At 41.7% G+C, this 19935-nt stretch overlaps 1 long non-coding RNA gene across 1 annotated transcript; it reads left to right on the top strand.

Moving 5' to 3' along the window:
* The first annotated feature begins 2681 nt into the window (after positions 1 to 2681).
* LOC116669270 lies at positions 2682 to 17676 on the top strand. The gene is made up of 4 exons (XR_004326608.1): positions 2682 to 2691; positions 6581 to 6588; positions 14963 to 14968; positions 17448 to 17676. It is a non-coding gene; the product is annotated as an uncharacterized LOC116669270 (long non-coding RNA).
* Positions 17677 to 19935: the final 2259 nt, after the last annotated feature.

Below are 19935 nucleotides of genomic sequence, written 5' to 3'. Positions count from 1 at the left end.
ACCTGGGAGCTGGATTGACAAACAGAATCTCAAGCTCTACCCCAAACCTGAAACAGAATCTGCATCATTAACAAGATGCTCAGGTGATTCCCGTGCACATTCAAGTCTGAAAAGCCCCGATTTACAAAATAAAAAAACTGCTTAGCTGGTAAGGCTTGTCACCATGTTACAATCTACGTTGTAATGCATGGCCCATTGATATGTAGTCGATTTGTAACCTCTGTGATTATGATTTCTGTCCAAGAGTAAACTCAATCAGGGGTGAAACCATTTGTACTCTACTAAACATTTCCAAGAAATCCCCTTGGAGCCAATGAGGTTGAGATCCCTTTAAATGAAGGGGTTGCTCTCTGGCTGATGAGTGAAAGATTCATTCCAAGCATCCACCCCACCCCCACCCCACCCCCGCCAAACTGTGACAAAATATACATAACATAAAGCTACCATCTTATAGGGCTTTTTTTTTTTTTAAACAGAGGTACTGGGGATTGAACCCAGGACCTCATGCATACTAAGCATGCACTGTACCACTGAGCTATATCCTCCCCTAAAGTTACCATCTTAACGATTTTTAAGTGTACAATTCATTAGCAATAAGTACATTCACATTACTGTGCAACCATCATCACCATTTATCTCCAAAGCTTTTTCATCTTCCCAAGCTGAAACTGTACCCACTAAACAGTAATCCCCATCGCCCCCTCATAACATCCCTTGATGACCACCGTTCTATTTGCTGTCTCTATGAACTAAATGATTCTAGGTACTTCATATGAGTGGAATCATACAGTATTTGTGCTTTTGTGACTAGCTTATTTCACTTAGCATAACGTCTTCAAAGTTCATCCATGTTGTAGCTTATATCAGAATTCCCTTCCTTTTTAAGACTGAGTAATATTCCATTGTATGTAGCTAGCACATTTGGTTTACCAAATTTCATTGTATGTAGATAGCAAATTTCTTTTATCCATCAGTGGACTCTTGGGTTTCTTCCCTGTTACTGTGAATAACGCTACTATGAACATGGGTGTAGAAAGATTCATTCTTACAGTCACCATTTGTGCCAGGTAGCAGCTCCCCTCTCCCAGCTTATCCACACCATCTCCAAATGGCGTGCCACAAGGAACATGATAAAATTCACTGTTAATGGATGTTCTAAATGAATTTTCTTTAGTATGTCAAGCCTCTAGTTGACTCCTCATTAAGAAAACAGAATTTGCTGTTGTTTGGAGAGAAATGTCTGTTCCATTTAGCATCTCTGTCTGGGAGCAAGGGCCTGCTGAATATAAACTGAGAGCCAGAGCCAAGACGTTAATTTGCAAAGCTCAAGTATTGATTTGGCAACACCATTCTCTTCTCTGATGCTATTCCTATCAACCTGGATTATCTCTATGGACACAGGAACCATTTTTTCCTGGGTGTGCTGGGCCACTGGTGACAAGCTGCTTGCTAATAGGCTCTGACAGAGATGAACAGTCAGCTGCTCTGGGCAGTCGAGGCCATCCCTGCCAGAGTGTTGCTGGGCAGAGGAATTTGCAGCCCTGTAGCCAAGGGGCAGACATCCACCCGGACAAACTCAGGGCTCTATCCTGATTTCAGTGACCTGCAACAGGGCTCAGATAAGAAGAGTCCTTGAGCTTATGGTGGGAATATTCTGAAGAATTATTTAAAGGGTATTATCTCCACATAATAATCATATTTCTCTTCTGGACACTCCGGTTTACTTGTGCTGCTTCAACCTGAAGCAGGTGGGTGGGGGTAGGGGTAGGGGTAGGGTTAGGGGTCAGGCTCTCCTTATGTGCTTTCCCACTGGCATCCAGTGGGGGCGCTCTCACACTCTACATTTCATCCCGGCTCTTCCATCCCGGGAACAACTCTGGGTTACCAGCGTGAAGAGCAGAGGGTTAAGATCACACCAGCTCATTTGGAAAATAAACACTGGAACTCTGGATTTCTTCTGTGCAATCACTTTTGCTTTGTAAACTAAATCTAGACGTAAACATGGGGGAACTACGAAGTTCCCCATTTTCATGTTAATTCCTGACCTTCGAGGATGATTAACTTTATCTAGAAACCGAGAACGCATTTGGGCTAATCATTTCTGAGATCTGATTAAGAGCTTTACAGAGATTTGCCCCGTGTTTGAAAGGCTCTAGCAATATAGGAGAGCGCTACCTGTAAGGAACTGCCTTTTACCGAATTCTAAAATAAAAGCTAGAAACTACACAAGAAAGGGGTGAGGACTTGCCTTTTTGAATGCAAAGAAAGAACAGTTTGCAAGTTTGGTGAGCACATTTGAAGAATTTCCATGAGAACCATTGATTAAACCAAAATACTTAACATGAGGTTCTATGTGTGTGCAGCCACAGTAACGTGTCCCATGCTGGAAAGATCCAGCGGAAGTCTGGACACATGCATAGGATAATAATCTGTAGGCCACTGCCTAGAATTTAGTTTGCCTACTGATCTGTCCTCTAGAAGGGCCTCTCCCTGTCCTTTCCCTCTTCATTCGTCCATACTTCTCAAAATCTCACCAACCCGGGGAAGACGGCGCAGCTGACCCCTCTTCACTGTAATCATTCTTTTGCACCCTCTCAAAATGTGTGTCCTATGTTGTCCTAGGGCAGCCCACATGGCATTAATAATATACATTTCTTATTGGTCATTTTCAGGACATTTCTCACACGTGTGGTCTGAGCTCTTAAAGCAATCTATAAGCCCCTTTGAGGTCGGGACTGTCTCTTTGTCTGTTGTCGGTTTGATCTTTTCTCCCAGGTGTCCTAAAGCAGCGCTTCTCAAACTTGAACACGCAAGGGAACCAACAGGGAAATCTTGCTGAAACGGAAATGCCGATTCAGCAGGAACGGGCTGGGCCCGGGATTCTCCATTTTTAACCAGCTTCCAGGTGTTGCCACGGGTTGAAAGACCACATTTGAAGAGGCAAGGCCCTGTAACATCCAGCATGGTGCTTTCAACAGAAACAGGTAAGACTTTACATTGACAGTAGTTTTGGGAAAATTCCTCTTCTGAGGCCTGGCGCCTTCAAGCTAATGCTGCCTCGCAGTAAGGTAACCTTTGGGTCACTAGACTCTCCTGTAAACCAACTGAAGCCTGGGGACATGATTTTGTTAAAGGGCAGTTTGGATTTGTGTTTAACTTCTAGGAATACGGGTGGTTTTAGTAATGTAAATCAAGAGGACTGGTGATTTATGTGGCTGTGCGTGGCCCAGCCCCGCTATGCTATAGGCCACTTGTGATCAGAGCCACAACAATACTGGCCAGTCCCCAAAAGGGGCACACGCTGGCCTGCTGAGAGCTGTAACTCCCCTTCTGGAATAGGGGCCCTCACTTTTCTTCCCGGTGGGTTAGGTTGGTAGAAGCAAAAGTAAGGTTTAACCTGTGTTTTCCTGCAGCCAGTTAAGTCTCAGTTTCCTACATAAAGTCCTGCTGTATTAGAGGCAGGGAGGCACTTCTCCATTTCACCTTTGAGGCTAGGAAAATTAGTCTTTATTCTTAGCAGACCTCAATAAATGCTTTTTAACCAGAGGGACAGGGCAGAAGGATAAGCTGGCACCAGTGAACCTGCCAAGACAGCTGACTGGGCCCATGGCATGGCGACAACAGAGGCCAAGTCAAATCTCTCCAGGCCTCGGAGGTGTATTTGTCATGAAATCAAGATGTTGGACTGGAAGGTTCTATCAGTCCTTCAAGTCTGGTTCTAATCGACACATCAGGGAAAGGCACAGAGGAGACAAGAACTCCACACCTGGCTTCCTGAGGGCACAATGCGACTGGGAGCCTTTTGGCTCTTATCCTCTGCCTGGTCTCAGCCCAAATGCTTGCCCTGATCTGGCGCTAAGTTATCCCTTCCTAGACAGTTGGGTGCCTCACATCCGCCTGCCCGGTTGGAGAGAGACTGGAAAAGATATGCCCTGTGCTGCCACCTAATGGTTCCTGCGCTGTCAAGTCGATTCTTCAGCGCCGTTTGGATCTTGTAGAAGCTTTGGGCCCTTTATACATAATCCACCAGCTATGAGACCCTAACAGGAGACAGTAATAATAGGGGACTTCCTTCCAGGTGCTGCCTCATTAAGGGAATCATGGACTACGACTGCAAGAACTATATGATTTTTTTTTAACTTTGTAATTTCCTCCTTATTTGTTATTTCCTGTCTGTTTCCCTATAATGATTAGTGGTGCAGCTCTAAAAACAAGAAGGGCCACGGTGTTTGTTTTCAAGGGCAGCGGGGAACTGGGGAGACTGCACTCCAGGGTTTGAAGTCAACAACTCCAGGAGATGGAGTGGGTGGAGGGAGCGGAATAGCGGCAAGGAAAGCAGGCTAAATCCTCAGGCTTGTCTGAAAAAGGAAAGAGGGGGCAGGAGGATGAAGTTGCCTTCTAGTTGGAATGAAGGTAACGGTCCTCATAGCATTGTTGCTCTTTCCTGTTTTGCTTTCAGATGTGCCGGTCTGTTTTCAAGCCAGGAAAAGGAAGCAAAGGTATAGAAAGTGTTGTAGTTCAGGGGCCTTTGTAGCAAACGATAGTCCTTTAGAGTAAGGATGCTAAATGCAGATGTCTACAGAAGGACCAGCTGATAAGGTACCTGGATGGGGGCAGCCTGGGGTAAGACTGTGAGGAGTAGTGGGGACTGTGGTGAATTGGAGGGCACTTACCCCATCAAAGAAGGCAAAAACTACTTAAGCCCCAGGTGGTTATGACCCTAACCAAACTGTATACCCACATTGCCTGATCGTTCAAATTTTCAAAAGAAGCTGGAGATTTGCATTATTATGAGAAGTCTCCTTATTTTTAAATGTTGGCAGTTAATGCTGCTTTCAAAACAAACAACAGCAGCCTTGTGTGGGCCAAATAAAACATGTCAATGAGACATATTTAGCCCAAAGGCCAACTCTTTGAAAACTTGGATTCAGAGCAATTTGCATTCTGGAATCTCAAAGCGTTTACGTGATCCTTGCGAATCATGTGGTCTTCTGTCAACAGTAACAAACTGCAATCAAACAAGTAAATACCAGATAAATTGGGGAAGCACAGACTGCTTTGTGCTTAGATGTATTAATTTGTTCACTTTTTTTATATCCAGCTGGAAAGCCTTGAATGTGGTCATTCAGAAAATCAAGAAGCATTTATTGAGCACCTAATATGTGCTAAGTAATGATAAATAAAGCTTTTTCTGTAAAGGGCCAGAGAGTAAATATTTTAGGCTTTGTGGGCCAGAAAATATCCATCACAACTACTTAGCTCTGCTGGCTGCAGTCGCAAAGCAGCCTTAAACAGTATAGAAACAAATAGGTATGGCTGTGTTCCAGAAAAACTTTGTTCCCAACAGGCAGTACTTCAGATTTGGCCCATGGGCCATGGTTTGCCAATATCTAAGAATATCTAAGAGAGCTTGCAGCCTAATGAAACAGTTTTCTTTAAGGAGTCCTACATGTTTATGCTTTTCCTATTAAGACAAGGGATTAGGGTCATATCACTACAATTTTAAAGTTATTTTTGTAAGTTAGATGCTCCAAATAGCTCTCTATTATCATTTAGTGTAACACAAACGATCATCACTATTCTGTAAGCATAAACAGAACATTGGAGATAACACTGGCCCTACCTAGCTACTGACTTTACTTCAGCAAGGCTGTCTGAATATGAATTTCAGGTAGGATATTTTTTTCATAAAAGGAACTATTTACACAGGAGAACATTGACTATTTGACTGAGCTAGTTATCTCGGTGGAGTGATTCAATTCCTGTTTTGTCTGGTATTGAAACGTTGTCAGGAGGAACCAGGTGGCTGAGCACACCTGCTTGTTTCCTGAGTCCTAGGAGTTAAGTACTTGGAACTTTCGTAACGATTTTCTAAAGAGAACAAATGAAGCAATGTATCATTTTCATCTTTATATCCTCAGTGAAGTAACAGCACATAGAAGAAGCTCAACATTTTTTTTTGCTTTATGAATGGAAGGCGTATAGACTATGGCCATGTTAATTTCTCCCAATGTAACTTCATAAAATATCAACTAAAGATCCATAGCTATTTATATGGCTCTAGATACTGTGAATTGGTTGCCAAAAGCTATTTGTAGCCTTTTCCTCCTTTGCTTTCTTCTACTGTACACTCCCCTGCAGGTAAGGGGACCATATGTTCCAATTCTAACCAACAGGGTGTAAACACAAGGATCTGCTTGGGCTCCTAAGAATGTTTCCTACTAGGGACTGACTCAGTTTGGCTTCATATCCCTTCTTTCTTCTTCTTGACCTAGAACTTAGACACAATACCTTAGAGGTTCAGTAGGATGCTGGAATGAAAAGGAAGAGGAAGGCTTGATGACATCACTGAGCAACTCCACTAGCCCTGAACTGACCACCTTTGGGTTTCTAATTACATGAGGAAAAAATAAAGTCCCTGTAGGGTAAAGCCATTATGATCTGGTTTTCTATTACTTGCAACCCCACCCAATCCTATCTATTTGAGGCTATTTAGAGTTTCCTTCTAGTCTCACATTCCATCACCGTCACTCAGGAAATGAAATTTCTGGTGTCTAATGAAGTTGTATTAATTCTCCAGCTCTTCCTGTGCCACTTTAAAGAGTTTTAAAATCTTGTTACAAACTCAGGTAATATGTAAAGATCAAACTTCATCAGTTTTCCTAGGAAGTCCTATTATAATACATCAACATCAAGTTCAAAGAAAATGTTCTATGATAAAGCTTCTGAGAAAATCAAAGGTATTGTCAAAAGATTCCTTCTGAACTAGTTTTAGGTAGCAAACATTTTACACCAACAAACTATCCAAAAGATAGTTTAAAATGTAGACTATATTCATATATTTTAAAGCTTCATGGCCCCGAAAATCATCCTATTTTGTGACATGTACATTAGCCTGTTTTAAAGACTTTTCAAATTTTGGTTTTTAAGAGCTCCCAGTTGCCAAATTTTGGACAATTTCAGCATATTAAAAGGAAAAAAGTAATGGTAGTAATAGATGATAATACTTTAAATGAAATGTAAAATAAAATCTATGAATCCACAGTGATTCACAAGGATGCCAGCTAATAAATGTAGGCAAATGATAGCGTTTGCAACTGCCAATGTAATAATTGATTTAGGGTAGGACCATTAATGGACACTAAAGGCTTTGAGTGAAAGAATGTTGAGAAACAAGATAATGAGATGGTTTCAAAGTAGCATCCCACAGCTCAATTAATAATTCCCAAGGGAATTATTATCTTTTTATTATTATTATTATTACTTCCAAAGGGAAAATCTCCTTTATCATGGAGAGATCTGTCAGATGCCATCTTAACCAAGAGATCAAACTTGGCATCACCAATGGTAAGACAATGACCAGCCTTCTGATGTTATGCAAGGGGTGCACAATACTGCTTATGCAGAATTCTTGCCCGAATGCTTATCCTGAATCTAAACATGAAGAAATAATGAGTCAAATCCAGAATTTGGAAAAAGCTGCAAGACAACTGGCTTAAATTTTTTGAAAAAGTTCAATGTCATGGAAAACACCAAAATGCAGAGATTTTTCTCTACCAAGAGAGACTAAGGAAAAAAAACAACCAAATGCAATGTGTAAATCTTAATCAGATTCTGGATTGAGGGAGAAAATCCTGCTATATATTTAAAGACTATTAGGGAAATTTGAATAGAAATAGAATATCAAAGAGTATTATTATTTATTATTTTTTAAATTGAAGTACAGTTAGTTACAATGTGTCAATTTCTGGTGTACAGCCCAATGTCCCAGTTATGTGTATACATACATATTTCATATTCTTTTTCATTAAAAATTATTACAAGATATTGAATACAGTTCCCTGTGCTATATGGAAAAAACTTGGTTTTTTTAATCTATTTATATATATAGTAGGTAAATTTGCAAATCTCAAACTCCCAAATTTATCCCTTCCCACTCTCTTTCCCTGGTAATCGTAAGATTGTTTACTATGTCGGCAAGTGTACTTCTGTTTTGTAGATGAATTCATACTATCCTTTCTTTTTTCTCTTTTTTTAAGATTCCATCTATGAATGATATTATGTGGTATTGTTCTTTCTCTTTCTGGCTTACTTCACTTAGAATGACAATCTCTAGGTCCATCCCTGTTGCTGCAAATGGCATTATTTTATTCCTTTTTATGGCTAAGTAGTATTCCATTGTATAAATATACCACAGCTTCTTTATCCAGTCATCTATCAATGGAAATATAGGTTGCTTCTATATCTTGGCTATTGTATATAGTGCTGCTGTGAACATGGTGTGCATATATCTTTTTGAATTAGAATTCCCTCTAGATATATGCCCAGGAGTGGGATTGCTGGATCATATGGTAAGCCTGTCTTTAGTTTTTTGAGGAATCTCCATACTGTTTCTTATAATAGCTGCATCAAACTACATTCCCACCAGCAGTGTAGGAGGGTTCCCTTTTCTCCACACCCTCTCCAGCATTTATCATTTGTAGACTTTTGAATGATGGCCATTCTGACTGGTGTGAGGTGATACCTCATTGTAGTTTTGATTTGCATTTCTCTGATAATTAGTGATATTGAGCATTTTTTCATGTGCCTATTGGCCATTTGTATGTCTTCATTGAAGATTTGCTTGTTTAGGTCTTCTGCCCATTTTTGGACTGGGTTGTTTGTTTTTTTGTTATTAAGTTTTATGAGCTGTTCATATATTCTGGAAATTAAGCCTTTGTCAGTTGCATCATTTGCAAATATTTTCTCCTATTCCATAGGTTGTCATTTTGTCAAAAAGTATTACTGAATTAATGTTAATCTTCTTAGCTGTGGTAGTAATGGTATTCTGGTTATTGGTAAAATGCTCTTTTTCTAGGAGATCCATATTGAGATATTTAGGGGTTAAGTATCATGATGGCTGTATTGTAATTAAAAAAATTTTTTTTATTTCCTATTTTTCTCATTGTCTTTAATTAAATCTTTTAAGCGTATTTCTTTTTTGGGGGGAGTGGGTAATTAGGTTTATTTATTTATTTTAATAGAAGACTAGGGATTGAACCCAGGATCTCGTGCATGCTAAGCACCCACTGAGCTATACCCTCCCCCGCTGCATCCTACTTTTTGACAAAGTATGGGGGGGGGCGTGTGGAGGCAAATGTGACAAAATGTTAATAATTGGTGAATCTATGTAAAGGCTTTAGGATGTTTATTGAACAATTCTTTCAACTTGTTTGGACATTTAAAACTTTTCAAAAAACCAAAGAAAAGAAAGAAAAACGTCTTGGGCTTCATGCTATGCCTTGGAATTTTAAGTCTTATTGTGACCGATATTCATAATCACCTTTTGGCAGATATTAAGATATGCTTAGCTAGACATCCTGACACAAGGTCTAGCTATCACATAAGAATTATTCAGTAAAATGTTTTGAGTGCCTACTACGAACCACACACTATTTTTGGCAACTTGGATACTTAAATGAAGAAAACAGAGATCTCTGGTTCCATGGAGATCACTTTCCAGCAGGGGCAGACCAACAGAAACAATAGATATAATTAATAAATAAACTTTGTAGCACTATGGAAAAAAATAATAAGGTTGTGGGGGCAATTGGGGATTATTAAAGTGGAGGCTTAGATCAGTGAAAGGAGCACAGAGATTGATTTAAGGAATACTGAGAAAATGTCCAAATTTTTTATAGTACCCTAGGATATGTTGGCTTAGCTTCACTTAAAATAGTGAACTCTTCATCTCATAAAGCCATTTCCATTGTATCACAGGAAGACTAGGCTGAATCCCTTCTAGAGTGACCAGCTGTCCTAGTTTGCTCACAACTAAGGGATTTTCTGAAGAATGGGACATTCAAAGCTAAAACAGGAACTGTCCTGGTCAAACTGGAATGACTGGTCACCCCCAGCCATCCTGCTGTTTTATCACTTATGTGATCTCGAGCAAATCATTTAGCTTCCCAGAGTTTTGGCTTCCTCATCTGTAAAAAGGAAATCATCTACATGCTACAGCACGCGTGAACCTTGAAAACATGCTCAGTGAAAGCAGCTAGACACAAAAGCCACATAATATATGATTCCATTTATATGAAATTTCCAGAAGAGGCAAATCCGTAGAGACAGAAAGCAGATTAGTGGTTGCCAGGGCCTGGAGGGAGGAGGAGATGGGGATGATTGTGAAGGAGTAAGAGATTTCTTTTTGGGGTGATGAAAATATTCTTGAATTAGATAATACTGGTTGCACAACTCTGCCAAACTGTACATTTTAAGAGGGTAAATTTTATGGCATATTAATTATATCTCAATAAACCTGTTATTTAAAAAAATTCAGTAACATAGAGTTACTATATAACCCAGCAATTTCACTTGTAGGAATAGACAAATCCATAGAGACAGAAAGCAGATTAGTGGTTGCCTAGGGCTGGGAGAGGTGGAGGATAATGGAGAGAGACTTCTTTCCCGAGTGATGAAAATGTTCTAAAATTGACTGTGGTGATGGTTGCACATCTCTATCAATGCACTAAAAACTATGGAAGTGTAAATTCAGTATTTACAGGTAATATTGTAAAAAATATTTGATGTTAAAAAAAGGAGATTGAAATACTTGTGTGAGATCTGAGTCTCTGCTCTCCTAAGACCTCAGGCTCCCCTCCCCAATACACACTATCTATCACATCAAATCATCACTGAGCATGGGTTTGTGTTGCCCACTGAACTGAGAGCCCTTTGATAAGATAAACTTTGTAATTCACCCAGGGCCAGCTTCCTGAGCTTGCAACCGGTGAGTCACACAAGCTATTCAGAAGGGTTTAAGTACATTTGGCTGAATGCTCTGCTGTCACCATGTTGAAATTCTTAACAATTTTGGAACAAGGTGCAGGTGCTGCTCATTTTCATTTTGCACCGGCCCTGCAAATTCAGTCGTCCTGAATCCAAATTTGTATCCCCAGTACTTGGCACAGTACTGATGCTCTGTGGGTGTTCAGTAAAGGTTAGTTCGCCTTCCCGGTCCCAGTACCCCGAGACGTTCCTCGGCAACGCACTGACTACAACACAGATTTACCCAAAGACTCCTCTGTGCCAGAAACTGTGTCAGCAGCTGGGGATGCAGTGAGGAGCCAAAGCAGGCAGCTGAGCAACCACCCCTTCCCCCTGCAAGTCCTTCCCAGCAGGAGAACCGCTCAGAAGATAAGCCCACCTAACCCTTTGTCTCCAACAGCAATGACAGCGTCTGACTCATCAGTACTTCTATTTAGAGAGAAACACGTCACCTTGGGATCCTGATTTTGTGAGTTCTGCTTTGTTACAGGAAACAGAAAGCTCTGATAAAGGCAGATGAGGCTTCCGTTCTTTTCCTCTGCATGAGTACAAATCAACTCTGCCTTTTTCAGTATGTTTGCGGTCTATCACGATCACGTCTATTATTAAAGAGATCCGTCAGCACCTTTTAATTCAATTCAGGTTCTATGTACAAAGCACTATGCTAGGCAGTGCTGATAGGAAGATTGTAACTGGATCTTTTTCAGTTCATCACAGGAGCTCTTTGGACAAAGATTACGGTGGGCTGCAACTTCATGGCGAGTCTGCAGAGAGCAGTAGTCGAACTGAAATTCCTAATGGACCTGGCTTCCACTTGCTAAATGTTTTTATTTTTGTTTTTGCTTTTGTTTTTTACTAGCAGTGAATCCCAGGGGCACAGTTTTTAAATCTCTCTAAACTTAATTTTTTTAATCATTTAATATGACCCTGGAGTCAAAGGGCTATTGTAAAGGCTAAATTAGATAATGCATGCCCAGCGTCCAGCTCTTAGTAAGACAGCCACAACAAAAGCAAAACCTAAAACATCTTGTAAAATTGAGCTATTTTGCATCATGATGGCTACATGGTCCTGTTCCTGGCACACAGCCCCATTTCACAAAATACCTCTGCCTGCAACTTCTGTTTTTCCAGCTAGAGGTAAAGGTAAACAACTTCAGCCAACATCGTCTAACGCTGTGAAGTCAGTGAGGTCCTCTTCCTCCCTTTCAGCGTTGGTAGTGATTCCCACACTCCCAGGCTTGCAAAGTCTTTTGAGGAGAGAGTCTGAGCGGTGAGGGTGGAACGCTAGCAGCTGCTAATGGGGCCATTAGGGGACTGGGTTTGATGTGTCCTGGAATCTTTAGCTTCTTTGGAACCTGGAAGCCACGCCTCCCTAGCAGTCTGCTCATTGAGCACCTAAGGACTTGGGATCCGCACCCCATCCTACCCTCCTACCCCACACTATTGCCCCCTTGCCTCCCATCACTGGCCAGTCATGAGGAGTGGCTGCCCTCAAGGACAAGGACATGATCTTGGACAAGTCAGCTCTCTTCAGTTGAGGGTGAGCATTTCTTGGAGAGACACTCATCTGAGAGCTGTCAGCTGAGTCTCCCAGCAGACAGGGGACTGAGTGCTCAGTCGTGAAAGGGAGAATCCAGGTAGGCAGTTTGCTGCTGAATCCGTTCCAATAGCTAAGTGGTAGGAATTTCTCTTCTACATTTCAGCCATTCCTAGGAGTTCTGGTTGGGGGAGGATAGAGAATCGGGAGATAGGCCATCTGATAAATTTCATAGTTGATTATCAGGGATAATTCATTGAAAACTGCAATATTATGGCTTTATGTATATTTAACCAAACTTAGATCCAAAAAGCTTTAAAGCAGGTTGATATGATAGCATTGGTGTTTACTTAACACGAGGTAGCCAGAGATTTCTCTGAGGGGATGACTTTATGTTGAGGTCTGAATGACAGGCAAGAGTCAGGTAAGTGAAGATCAGAAGATAGAATATTTAGAGAGAGAGCTCAGCTAGTACAAAGGCCCTAGGGCTGGAACAAGCTTGGCTTGTTCAAAGAACCAAATGTCCAGGTGGCTGGAGCATGGTGAGGGGGAGGCTGAGGAGCACACACTGTAATCCCAGGTTGGTTTACCCTGAAGTCAGTGGAATGACATTTTGCAGCATTTCAATAACTCAGAAATTACAGGTCTCTGATTTGAGTATGAAGTCAATCTTCTTTTGAAATCTTTTATATTTAGTTATTATAAGGCTGAAAAAATCGGATTGAAAAGGAGTAGACTAGGAGGGGAGGGTATAGCTCGTGATAGAGTGCATGCTTAGCATGCACAAGATTGTGGGTTCAATCCCCAGTTACTCCTCTAAAAATAAGTAAGTAAGTAAGTAAGTAAGTAAATAAATAAATAAATAAATAACCAAACAAGCAAACCGAATTACCTCCTCGCTGCCAAAACAAAACAGTTAAAAAAAAAAAATTAGTAGACTAAAGGTCTGAGTGAAGCTCACAGTAGAAAAAGTTAGAATATGAAATAAAAGTGATAGAGATGATCAATTTAATAGTCAATACTCTGACATTGAGAAGTGAAGTAGACAACAACAGAAGTTTTAGATTCTACAGAAAGTGCTAATATGTTAAAAGGAAGAGACAAAACTTGAATGGAAGTTATAAATAAACTCTTGGATTGTTTGCTAATCCAGTTAATGAAGATGAGGGAATCATAGGAACTCATCAGAAAAAGATTCTGAATTCTTGCTGATTTGATATGAAATACTGATGTCAATGAAAGTAATGTAACACTCAGAATTTACCTCTAAAATAAGGATTTCAACAACAAACCAGTTAAATGGTTATTGTCAAATCAAAGAGTACTTAAGATTAATTTTTTAAATTCTTTTGGGGGGGTAATTTGGTTTATTTATTAATTTATTTATTTAAATGGAGATGCTGGGGATTGAACCCAGGATCTCGTGCATGCTAAGCACTCACTCTACCACTGAGCTATACCCTCCCCACTTCTTAAGATTAATTTTTTAACAAGAAAACATGAAATGCCCTGAAATCTTTTAGATCATCTGTAATTGAAATCTGATAGCAGTTTGGCCAGATTTGACATCAGTCCTAAAATTTTACATAATGAAGAGTTGTGAAGCTGAAAGAAACTCTTCTAAATGATGATAAAAAACAAATTTTGAGTAACTCTGCTGAAGGAAAGATGAATTATCTTTCTATCCTCTCCTTGGGAGATGAAATTTAAGGTGATGTTAAAATTTGTTGTCTTTTGAAGGCACAAATAATTGGTAGACAAAAATTGTAGAAAAAAGTAGTATAGTTGTGTTAAGCAGTTAATTAATAAAATATTACATTCTATTGTTTTTCTGATATTTGTAATTGTAATATTTGTAAGCTTTTATAAGTTTGAAATTTATTGTAGTTTCTTCTCGGATTTTAAATAAATGTTTATTTTCAATTAGTTTTTTTTTGAAAACATCCCCAAATTTTTGAATGCATTATGTGACACGGATTAACAAAGACATTTAAATTTGGATTAAAATGGCACAAATCTAGCATAAATTATGTATTTATTATCATATAAGAACAATTAGAATATATAATGTTTATTAATTAGTTAATGAAGTGTAGCTAAGACAATATTTTTTAATATGGACCATAATAAAGTGCATATTATTTTTCAGTAATTGTGAATTAGTACCCATAGTAATCCCATGCTTTCCATTTAATTTTTCATTTGTGGTTTTATATTTTTCCTTACAGAGGCTACTCCTCCTCCCCCCACAAAAATTGTATAAGTTTCAGGTTCCACAAAACTTAAATCTGCCCGTGAGTGTAAAATGAAGTATGGCTTTGTTGGCTAAGGGAGGGGTCTGGATTTTCTTCTAGGTATGATGGGAAGCTATTAAAGAGTTTTGGTTACACAAGTGACATGAACTGACTGATATTTTAGAAAGATTGCTCTGGCTCCTGGGTCATATGCAATGAACATGGTGTTAGTGGGGCCATGAAGAAGAGGGGCTGGTCCCTGCTTATGGTGATGAAGTGTGTGGAGTGGCCCCAGCTGTGCTACAGTCAGACACCACAGAGAAAGAGCCAGGACAGGGGTTTGGGGCAGGAGGTGATAAGCCCCAACTGGAAGAAGGTAAAATAGATCTGGGTGGATTCAGAAATATTGAGGAAGAGGTTGAATTTCTTATAGATTAGGGGCGTGAATGAAGGGATTTCTGATCTGAGAAGGCTGGAGGTCTTAGTGACATGGGGAGGAAATGACTGGTAGGGAGATGAAAAAGACCCAGAAAAGAATGAAACACAGGACACCAAGAGGACCAGTGAGAGATTACTAGGATGGAAACAAAGGGTAATAATAATAATAATAATAGTAGTAGTAGTAGTAGTAGTAGTAGTAGTAGTAGTAATAATAGTAATAATAATAATAATAATAATAAAAAAACACTTCCACAGTGCTCACCATGTGCCAAGTACTGTGTTTTGCATGCATTAACCCATTATTTCAGAAAGATGGGCTGTAGTCAGATCGTGATATGTTCTGTGCCAGGCTAAGGGATATGGACATATTTTATTCTATGTACAGTGGGAGTCACTAAGGATTTTTGAGCAGGTATTATTAGGAAATAAAAGAGAAGAATAAAAATTGCTTAGATAAGAGAGCCCAAAGAACCCCTGAATTTTTGAATAAATGTGTGAATAGCCATAGATTTCTTTTTCAGAGGGGAGAATCCATGGTGTCAATGCAATCTCGAAGGCATCTGAGACTTCAAAGAAGGCTAGGAAGCACCACTTACTTAGCAGTTTCATGCCCAGATGACCAGTAGGATGGCAGTAGCTTTCAAGAAAAAGAGGTACAAGGAAGAAGTCAGGAGGTGGGGTTGGCTGGAAGAGAGTAGAGGTGATCCCTTCCCGCTGAGATCTGTTGCTTTCACGATGCTGTAGGCGGATCTTCCAAAGGGCACTGGCTATGGAGCACCCAGGCCACCAGAGACTGAGCAAGGCCCCAGACACAGGCAGACGCAGCCTCCATCACAAGCTGGAGTTTGAATGACACTGTCACGGAAAACAGAAAAGGAGACCAAGGCCAGATCTCTGAACATATTTAATCTGTCTGCTGTGCCTTTTCCTAAGTGCTTTCTGACAGATTATTTTTCTCTACACAGGAAATTCACATTTTGAACTTTAGTTCCTATAAATACATTAGGTCACACTTTGGCTTCAAAGGAGGGGCAGGAGGGGATGCACATAATGACGATTTAAGTGGTTCACTTCTCATCTGAGGAAATTATCTTTTCAAAATGATCAAGGTGCTCCTGACCCTGTTGGAGAGAGTGTGGGTATTTCTGAGCTAAGTTAGGAAACGTGTAGGATAATTGTTAGCACTCAGAGGACCTAGTTCTAGCCCGGTGTTGACATCTCAGGAACCCATAGAATTCCTCCTCTCCCTGCAGGGAAAGGAAAATACCTGTTACTCTTTCCCTGCTCATTACAGGAAAGCAACTTAATATATTTGGGTAGACTGCAAACTGTTAGTCCCCATCCTGAGTCAGTGGTTATAATCCAGCTATACTCTTTTCTAGAAATAGCCCCCCAAATACCAGCATTTTTCCAAGAGTGTGCGTAATTCTGTGTGGGTGCATAATTTCAAGAAGAGAGGAGCAGGAGTTCTAACCTGTCATATCCAGAAACTACTTCATCATCAACATCATGAAACTTGGTGGAAGCAGTCAAATGTAAGTGGCCGTCATGGTCACCGCAGTTAACATATTGAATGTTCACATTTTACCAGGCACTGGGTTAAGGCCGTATATTCATTATTCATTTAATTCCCACAAAAATCCCATAAGATAAATTTGATTTATGGGTCTCATTTTCTAGAGGCAGAAATTGAGGTTTAATGAACAAAGTTCATGCCTGTAGCCACTGCCAGGCTGTTCCTGCTTTACCCTGGGGCACGACCTACCTGCAGACCTTTATGTGGCCATAATCCAGCCTGGTGGGCCCAGGCCATCCATACAAGGGGGCAGCAGTAAACATCTTTAGATCTACCAAGTTGCACTCTTGACTTTTGTGTGTTCTTCCACCTGGTTCTCAACCTTGCCTGTCTGATTCGAAACGTCCTCACTTCCATGAACTTCAAGCACTGCTGGCTTCCCTTAGGATGCAGCTGGGGGTGGCCCCAGCACCTGAAGAGGTTGGGGCACAGCTAAAGAAGCAGGGAACTGCATTAGCACTCTCCCCGAGGTGAGGCCTGTTCTCAGAGGCACACACTGGACTTTGAGGAAGTCTGCTCAGGCAAACAGAAGCAGCACTGGCAGGTTAGGAGCCTAGAGACCCTCACCCAACCGTGAGAGCTGGAGGTGGAACCAGATTGCTGAAAGGGAGCACGTGGATGGGCAAAGGTCAGTGCAGCAGGGCAGAAGGCCCAGCCCAGAATATCAAGGGCTTGCTGATGGGAAGGTAGTCAGTAGTGAGAAATTCTGGCCTTTCCTCACCTATATCCCCTGTTATATGCTGAACTGTGTCTCCTAAAAATCTATCTTTTAAGTTTTTTTTTTTTTTTTGAGGGGATGTGGGTAATTAGGTTTATTTATTTATTTTAAGGACAAACTGGGGATTGAACCCAGGACGTCATGCATGCTGAGCACACGCTCTACCACTGGAGCTCTTCCCCTCTGCCTTTCAAAATCCATTATCTTGAACCCCTAAGCTCCAGTATCTCAGTATGTGATCTTATTTGGAAAAAGGGTCCTTGAAGATGTAACTAGTTCAGTTGAGGTGATTAAGGTGGGCCCTCATCCATTATGACTGGTGTCCTTAGAAATAGGGATAATTTGACACAGACACACACACACAAACACACACAATGAATGTCAAATAAAAGCGCTCTGCCAGAGCTCGCGGGGCTGCAGAGCTCACTAGAAGTCAGCAGGCAGAGTGGCGGGGACACCTCCAACCCTGCCTGGAGCCTTGAGGATGCTGTCCAGTAGACACTGTGGCCTGAGGGAGGGGGTGCCCGATGTAGAGCTGAGTCCTAACTCTCTTGAGGGATGAAAATATTCAACCCCCAAGTGATTAATTTTATTTAATCTGGATCCTTAAAAGTCTTTGTTGTCAGCCTCTCTCTCCATCATCGCCATCAAGGGCTATTACCGACTTGCGTTTGGTCGCCTGAGCAAGGCAGCAGGTTTCCATGGTTACCTACAAGCATGCAGCAAGGTGTCATTCCTAGGAGGCCCCGGGATTAGGAAAATAATCAAGACAGGGCCTCTGGCACAGTGATAATAACCTGGATTCAATGATGGGAAAAGGATACTGGGGGCAACTGGGTCTCAGAAGCAAGTCAGAAGCCTAGTTGTTAGAACTGGGCACGAAGGCAGAGGCAGAGCAGCAATCCAGCTTAGAAGTAGTGTCTGCCGGATTCTGAGCTCCTTATTATGAAGGAGGTGCTACACCAAGCACTTCGTGGGCATTACCGCCCTCTGGTCCTTGCTTATTAAAGCTCTCTGTTTATCAGTGAAGGAACTAAGCGTATGTGACTTGTTGAAGATCACACAGCTGGTAGGTACAGAGCAAGGATTTGAACCCAGTGCCGAGTAGCTTCCATCTGTCCCTCCAGACCCACTTTCCGCTCTTCTCCACCCCAGAGGCTGACCTGCATGGGCTGCATCAGTGGCCCCCCCACAGATCAGGGGCAAGAAAGGAGAGGTGGCTTTCGTCTGGCTGAGCCACAGAGTGGATGCTTCTACAGAATCCTCTCCTATCTCCTCCCCTCGGGTCTCTGAGTCGAGGGCTGCTATTCCAGGCTACTGCCCAATCCCCTGTGGTCCCTGCACCTGCTATTTTGTAGAAAACCCCTTTATAATAAGTCCTTCTTTGTGATCTTCTTTCTAGGGAGACCCTGACTGCTACGCCGGGTGGTCTGTTGCTGAAGGCCTTGCCTTTAACTCTGTCTCCCGCTTCTCCCCATTCCCAGCCGTGAGGTTGGGTTGAGTCCCCGAGTGTTGGGTCGGTGCTCTTTAACCCCCCACAGTCTAAGGCAGGATTGGTCTCTAAGCCTTGGGATGGTGGGAAAGAGGTGCTGAACTTGAGGTGGGTGCTCCATGGTTAGAGGTGCCGGGAGGGGGCCACGGCACACCCTGGAGGGTTAAGAAGAGTTCGATACCTGTAAAGACTTTCAGATCCCACTGGTCCTTGTCCTGGCAACTCTTAGCTACTCTACTGAGTATAGCTAACTGTACATTCTGAGTGACCAGTCCCCACAAGCCTGCCCTCACTTCAAACTAGCTGGCTACAAAGTCAGAGGTTCCCATGACCACCTCATCTTCTATAATTTGCTAGAACAACTCGCAGAACTCAGGAAGTGCTACCCTTAAGAGTACAGTTTTATTATAATCAGTCAAGGGAAGAGACGCAAGGGCAGAGTCCAGGAGGGTCCAAACACGGAGCTTCCGGTCATCCTCTCTGAATGGAGACGTGGAGCCCTGACCTTGATGTGTGACAATATGCGCATGGTATTGCCAACGAAGGCAGCTTACCCAAAACTTTGTTGTCCAGAGTTTTTAACCAGGGCTTGATCACATATTGTCCCTCTGACTGACCTTTAGTCTCCAGCCCTTTCTGGAGGTCGGAGCTGATATGGTGTGACCCAAAGCCCTCATTATAAATCACATTATTAGACTGTCAAATGACTAAAGGCCCCAGGTGAAAAATACCACTCCGGTCAGGCAGGACATTCCAGGGGCCTGGAGATTACCTCTCCATAGCTGAAGCCGTAGGTCAGACCTCTCTTGGGTAAGTTTCTTATTACATAGCTAATTTGTCCCTTTACTATCCCTCAGACCCTCTTGGCTATATTCCTGGTCCTGCCTCTCCTGGCCAGCCCAGGGGTATCACCATCCACGTATCCATCGAAGTTTGAAATGAGGCTAAGGCGATATTCGATGCAATCCATAGTGAGCTTTTACCCACTGCAAGATTCACCACTGCAACCACCATCCCTGCCACTGTGCTAGCAGATTCCGTGTCTGAATCTGCTTTACTATTAAAAAACCTGCTTTGCAAAAAAGGTCCTCTTTGTGTCACATGGGGGAAGAGTCCACAGCCTTCTTCTAA

This window comes from Camelus ferus, chromosome 16, assembly GCF_009834535.1.
Source record: "Camelus ferus isolate YT-003-E chromosome 16, BCGSAC_Cfer_1.0, whole genome shotgun sequence".
Taxonomy (NCBI): Eukaryota; Metazoa; Chordata; class Mammalia; order Artiodactyla; family Camelidae; genus Camelus; species Camelus ferus.
Note: the sequence above shows the minus strand (reverse complement) of the source record. Positions and strands in the feature narration are given on the sequence as shown.